At 39.0% G+C, this 7,354-nt stretch overlaps 1 long non-coding RNA gene across 1 annotated transcript; it reads right to left on the bottom strand.

Annotated features, from left to right (window-relative positions):
* Positions 1–296: 296 nt before the first annotated feature.
* On the bottom strand, positions 297–4,259 carry LOC145819625 (uncharacterized). The gene is made up of 2 exons (XR_014360387.1): positions 4,081–4,259; positions 297–883 (listed from the first exon to the last, which is right to left on the bottom strand). It is a non-coding gene; the product is annotated as an uncharacterized LOC145819625 (long non-coding RNA).
* Positions 4,260–7,354: the final 3,095 nt, after the last annotated feature.

Genomic DNA, 7,354 nt, shown 5'->3' with positions numbered 1-7,354 from the left:
ATTAAAAAAGGAAAGGCCCTAATGAATAATTATATAAATGAGAATAATCATCAGCGAGCCATGGCTTCTTTTATAATAAAATGAATCACAGTAACAATCCATATCCTCATTTCATCATCTCAATCACAGTAACTCATATAATATTTCAAAAATTAGGAAAAACAATAATGATTCAGATCAGAATCAAACTAACATGCATATAAAATTTGTTATATTATTCTAATTAATTTATCCACAATTAAATAGAAAACAAAAAACATAGAGAACTCATACGAAAAGTTCAAATAACAAACAGTAATCTGAATCCAATTTCCTAAACAAAATAGGAAATTCAATACCAAACTCTATATCGAACACCGAAAGAATATTTTCGTACAAATAGAACTAATAAATTACCATTCTAACATGGATTTGCAACTTACTCACAATTTTTCAGAAAAAAAACCACCAACCGACATAACTATATATACATATATGTATATATCTATATATTTTCCACAAACTGTCCATAGAAATTCAATTTATTATGCCCGTCGATGTGCACATGTTTTTGGATTTGAGGTATAACTGCAGAAGCAGAGTATGAGAATCTCACCGTAATGCTGCGTTTCCTGCTATTTTCAAAGCGGCATCACTCGCATTTGCAAATCGATTAACCTAACTAGGAAGTTTAGGAACACCAAGCCTTTCACAGAACTCAAGACAGAAGTGGTTGCAGTTTTTTTGATAACAAGTCAGAGTGCATCTGGAGATTTTATTCTACATAATTAGATGGAATGTGATATGATGGCAGGTTTATAGAGATGACGAATGGTCATCCTCGCAAGCCGCGATTCAACGTCGTCGGCACTCACTTGGTTCTTCTGGAAACTCTCCTCTAGACCTAATGTTGGGATCTGTGATCCCGCCCAAGACCTTATAGAAATTATTCCATGCAGAAAAACACACCCACACTCAAGGAGACACAATATTTAACGTGGTTCGGCCTCAATGCCTACGTCCATGGGAGAGTAGCCGGTTATCACTAATGGAGATATTACAGAAAGATTACAATAGAGGAGGAGCTCACACTCTCCTCACTCACCCGTCTCCCTCGCTCACACCGAGGGAGACGGTCTCTCCGCCTCACATATCTCACTCTCTGACTTGCTCTGTTTTCTCACTCTCTCAATTAAACTCTCACCACAACCTCCATTTATACACTAACAGAGGGAGAGCTTGGCTGTCCATGCACATGGCCAGCTCTTTCTCCACATGTTGCATCTTCTTTCACATGGCCAACACATCTTAGTTGGCTTTGCACTCTTGCAGCACATGGAGGATCACCCCTCACATGGGGTGATGATATTCCACAAATCACCCCCTCAACCCATGTGAGGTGATCCACAACACACATTGCTGCTAATCTTGTCACGCTCAAATTCAACATAGTTTGCATCTCCTCACTGAGACGCTGCATCCCTTGAAAGCTAGAGATAATACACCAGAGATACAAGAGGAGGAGGGAATCCTACATCCTCAACTCAACTCACACCACTCTCTGATTTGGAGAGAGCCTCTGCTCCTATCTCCCACAGATCTCTTCCACGCTTCTGTCTCGGATGTCTATACCTGCTATGCTTGAACTTGCGCAACCAAGATATCCGACACCCCCTGATTGGATGTCCTGCACCCCCTGCTGGGATGCCCTTGACTGTCATGCATTACCGTGCAGGACCAGTCATTGGAGCAATAGAAAACTCATTGTTTATCTCATCAACGTCCTCTGTCTTCTTTGCTCGGAGCTTTTCCTCTGAACTTTCAGCCTTTGCCCTCTGCACTTCTGAACAACCTCCTGGCGTTTCCACATACGCTTGTTGTCTGTGCCTTTACAATCCCTGATTTGTTGTCCAGTAGATTGATGGTTGACAGTAGCTCCATCTGTCAAAGTATCGTCAGCTATGCAATTCCTTGCATAGTGCCCGTACCCATGGCTTCTGGTCTCCCTGCGTCGAGCTTGCTTGAGAGATCTGCATCAACTCTATCATCTGCTGCCATGGAACTAAAGAAACCACCATAGAGAAATAAGACTTGCCACTCCTTGGCACGCACTCCTGCGTTTTACCTGTCTCAATTTCTCTGTCTGGAAGTTCCTGTGAACTGTCAACAACCCGCTGCTACACACTCTTCTCGCGCCTCTGTACGACACTCTAGCGTACCCTTGCACTGTTGCATGTCTGCAATTAAAAACTTCTGCACTTAGGATGCTCCTCTGCAACTATTGTTCTACATGTCCACATACCATTAGTACCTACTCGTATACAGTAGCTCCAACAGCTACAGTATTTCCCTGAGCCTGTACTGGTTGCCAAATCATCTATCCGTCGATGAATGGTCTTCTCTTTTGATTGAACCAGATCCTCCGATCACCTCAACAACCAGGAAAGTTCCCAGGAAAGACTGGTGGGGTCACAACCGGTCCCACTTAAGAACCAGTCTCCTTAGACAGTGTCTTTTTGACAGAACTTTCCTAGACCTTTGAGATAATCATGTCTGCAATCCTCTGATCGCCCCTGACCAATCCTGATCTCCCTCGATCTGCCATTTGATCAAGCCTGATCTCCTCTGGTCTTCAATGATCTATCTCAATCTGTATCTGGTTGTCCAATCTGGTCAGAATCTGCCCATTCTAACCTCTTCAGTGAATCCGCAACATTCCATAATATCCGGCAACCTTCCTTCGAGTATTGAAGATGACAAACACCCATGTTTTGACAATCTTTCCAAACCGTTCAGAATTTCACTATTCTGTCCTCGCGGTTGCGTCCGGAGCGGTCCGTTTAGCTAGAACCAACCTTCGCTGCATTTCCGGGGACCTCACTGAAAACTATCCCCGAAAGCTGGGCCACACCACAATTTTCTGAAAATTCTGGGCCAAATTGCAATTTTCAGAAGTTCAGGGAATATTCCGTGTACCAACAGAATATTCCGTACACTGCCCCTGATGCCGTCTGCCACTTTAATCTGCCTTCCTTTTACAGAAACTCCGTCTCCAAAATCTGACCGTACAGATGTGTCCGGAATACTCCAAATAGTCGGAAACCACTATTGGATCACCAAAAAGGGACTCCAAATGGCTTCGATCTAGCCAAAACATTTTGTACGCCTCAGATCTGCGGCTGCACCGTAGCCGCGAAGCACTGGATCCCTCCCTGCCTCTGGCTGACGGGGCAGACACGTGGCATCCCTTTGCTGACGTGTCGCCATGTGTTGCCGACGTGGCACGCTGACGCGGCATGCGCGTGCCTTACACGCGCCTCCCCCACTTACCTTCTTCCTTCCGCCGCGCGTGGGGCGCGTACACGCGAGTGAGATGACGCGCCGGCTCTCTGCATGGCGCGTGGGGGCGCGTGCAGCGACTGGGACTCACGCGCCTTCTTCAGGCGGCGCGTGAGAGCGCGTGGGGACTCCTCTGGGTGTCTGCTTTATATTTCTGGACTCCTCTCGTCGAGCCCTTGCTCCTGGTATGCTCAAAATCAGATTTCAAGCAACTTGATTTCTGGACAGTTTCAAACAACACGTTGTTTTTGTTCCGAAACGCCACCAACGAGGCTCTGATACCACTTGTTGGGATCTGTGATCCCGCCCAAGACCTTATAGAAATTATTCCATGCAGAAAAACACACCCACACTCAAGGAGACACAATATTTAATGTGGTTCGGCCTCAATGCCTACGTCCACGGGAGAGTAGCCGGTTATCACTAATGGAGATATTACAGAAAGATTACAATAGAGGAGGAGCTCACACTCTCCTCACTCACCCACTCACCCGTCTCCCTCGCTCACACCGAGGGAGACGGTCTCTCCGCCTCACATATCTCACTCTCTGACTTGCTCTATTTTCTCACTCTCTCAATTAAACTCTCACCACAACCTCCATTTATACACTAACAGAGGGAGAGCTTGGCTGTCTATGCACATGGCCAGCTCTTTCTCCACATGTTGCATCTTCTTTCACATGGCCAACACATCTTTGTTGGCTTTGCACTCTTGCAGCACATGGAGGATCACCCCTCACATGGGGTGATGATATTCCACACCTAAGATCTAGATTCTCTAAGAACTTGAAACAGTATGAATCCAAAATGTGAAACGTACCGACGAAACATACAGTTTCAACGAGTTACGCGAAATGGAGTATCTCCGCGCGGCAATTTTGGAGGCTAAGAGATTGGACCCTCTGGTTCCTGTAGACAGGAAGTCGTGCCAGGACGAAGACATTATGAAGAAGCATTGGTTTGTGATGGATCAAATACCACAGGGAATCTTGATGATGGAAGGAACCAATAATAATAATAATAATTAGATCAAAAGGAAAACCAATGACCAATCAAACAAATCTATCATATTGTATTCTATAAATAGAACAGAAACAGTTCGAACTAGTCATAACCTGTGAGTAAAACCATAGATTCAAAAAATGATCCCATTAACAGTATGTTGCAATCAATCATAAAAGTCAAATCATACTATTCATTCAGAAACAATTAATATCTAAATTATCAAAATGAAGATGAACGAAATCCATATTTGAATCAATTATATTTTCCCAAAAATCATAAACAGGATGGATGAATCTGTCTTAAGATTGTTAGAAAAATAGTACCAAACTATATGGAAAATATAATTTAAAAAAATATGTAAACGGTTTTGGGACAAAACTAAAACTGAAATAAATTGAAAAAATAACGTAACAAAACTTACAACACATAAATAGACAAAACTTGATCGAGTCAAGTGTGTAACATTCTTTCCTTAAGACAGATTCGTCCTCCCACCGGTGCTTGGGATTCAATGGACGTCTATCTCCCAAGATACCACGATCAATGTTTTGTACTAGCAGCACTACTATTGCAAGCCTAGCGAACTTCGCTGTGCATGTACTCTCTTTATAGGAAAATTAGACTCAAAAAATATGAAGAATAAATGCAAAGTGAAGAAGAGAATTGCAATTCCCTCTTCAAATTGAAGTGAGGGGGGGATAGAATTTATAGATTCCTCCATAACTCTTTAGAAAGGTTGTGACCCTTCAAAAGGACACACCCTTCCATGTCAAGAGACACAACCATTGGAGAAAATTTAATTCAAATTTTCCAACACTCTCAATCCTCATTCATCACAAATATTGAAGACACTTTCTTAAATTTCTTTTTGATAGAACTATTCATCTAATTTTTTTTTTATACTTATGGGGGAACAATCATATTTCTATGTTTTTTTGTATTTTTTTTATTTACTAAACTATAATGAAAAGTCTCATATTTGTAATATAAAAATAGAGTTTCAAGATATAATATGAGTTCATCATGCTTTTGCTTGGTTAAGTATTTGTTTGATTATAATCATACAATTTTTTTGTTTGTTAGGGTACCTGATTTTTATTTTATTTTTTATATATTTCCTTTTATTAATTATTTGATTTGTGATGATTGAAAATACATAATCTTTTGATTACATTTTTCTTAAATATATATGAAAGACTCTTTATTTAAAACTGGCTTTGGGTCTCGTAAATAATGAGAGCTGGCCTGATTTAGAAGTAATCTTCTGTGTAAAAAATAAATATTGAAACAAAACAAATAAATTACTTACAGGAAGTTCTGGTACCGAAAAGTTAAAACAGAAAAATCAAGATCAAGTCGAGTGTGTGATACTTTGTCCTTAAGACAGATTCCCCGCTGTGCAGGTGCTCAGGGATTATCGGTGTCTATCTCTCAAGATACAATGATCACTCTCACAGATTGTAATAGCACTACAAACAATCTGTCTTGTGAACTAGAACCTAAGTTTTGCACTTTCTAAAACTTCTAAAAACTAGTATGAAGAACAGATGCATGAAAGAAAGAAAAACGCGAATGAATTGAATGAATGAACTTGTTGAAGAATCATCTATTTATAGGCACAATGGTGCTTGTTTGGAAGGACAGAAAAACCCTCCGAACAAGTACGAATTTGAATTATCGAAAAAGTGAATGAAGACGATCGGAGAAGGCACTGGTTCGGAGCAAATTCGAATTCAAATTTTTGGCGCAAAATTTTGAATTAATTCGTTAGGAATTCAAATTTTCCTACAAGAATTTGAAAAAAATCAAACGAAATTTTTCCAAAAAATTAAAGTTAGGACCTGACCCAACCCACACTACGCACTCGGACCTATGAGAACCTGAATATACAAATAAAATAAATAATTATTTACAAACCTCAAATATTTTACTTGTAAATCTTAAAGTGCAAATTAAATAATACTGAACAATCTTTTAATAAATTTTAAACCTAAAATAAATTTATGGTGAAAGTCTTTAATTTGGAGGTAAGATTTATTATTTAAAAAAAATAGGGGACACGTTAGTAAGTATATTTTGATGTAATAATAGTTATATTTTATTTAAATTAATGGTGAGAAGAAAAAAAAATAATATAAAACAAAGGATAATTATTTAGAGTTTTGTTTAGATATATATAACAACCCTGGGGTTCCTAATAATACTATAGCAGTAGCAGTAGCAGCAATGTGAGAGAGGAAGAGAGAGCAAGAGATAGAAAAGAGAGAGGGAGAGAAAGAAACTTCTACCACCTTTGTGGCTCAACAAATCTAAGGTAACAATCAATCTATTCTTGTTCTATTATAGTATGTTGCTTACATAGTTATGGTGCATGTGGTGTTGTGAGTTGTTGGAAGAAAAAGTAACGGTTTAGCTGATTGGGATAGTGTTTTGTGTATATTATTATCATGCAAAATTTTAAAGCGAATTAAGGAGCTAAAGTCATTGGATAAGAATTCTACACAAAATTATAGATTTTAAAAATTGAGGAATCATATTAAACGGATGAATTTTGAATTTAAATTTTTACAGTAGATCAATTTCATATTGAACCCAATATCAGAATTTTCTCATAATTTTTGGGAGTCAACATCTATACTAACTGGTGCGTTCAAATCTATTTAGAAAACTGGTGTAAAACAGTAACTCGGAAGTGTCGTTCTCTTTGGGTATAAATTTGAAAATTATCAAATCAGCTTTATTAGAACCAGCTACGAGTCTAGTTTCTTACATTTTTGGCCTTGCATTGATTGCTCGTGTATACTAAGAGAACCATTAATTTCATTAAAGTGCTACAGAAAACAATCTGTTTGGATATAATTAATTGTAAGTAATTATTTTGATAAGAAAATCAAGTAAAACGAATTGGGTTTGAAACGTAGGATATATTAGTTGATATCTGGAGGGTTTGGAATTTTTCGAATAGCATGGAGTGGGTTTTTAATTTTCAAAGTTAGCGAATAGATTGGGAATACTTGTTTAAAATTCTGTT

This window comes from Camellia sinensis, chromosome 2, assembly GCF_055761805.1.
Source record: "Camellia sinensis isolate YWXY chromosome 2, ASM5576180v1, whole genome shotgun sequence".
NCBI lineage: Eukaryota > Viridiplantae > Streptophyta > Magnoliopsida > Ericales > Theaceae > Camellia > Camellia sinensis.
This window is presented reverse-complemented; position numbering and strand designations above follow the sequence as displayed.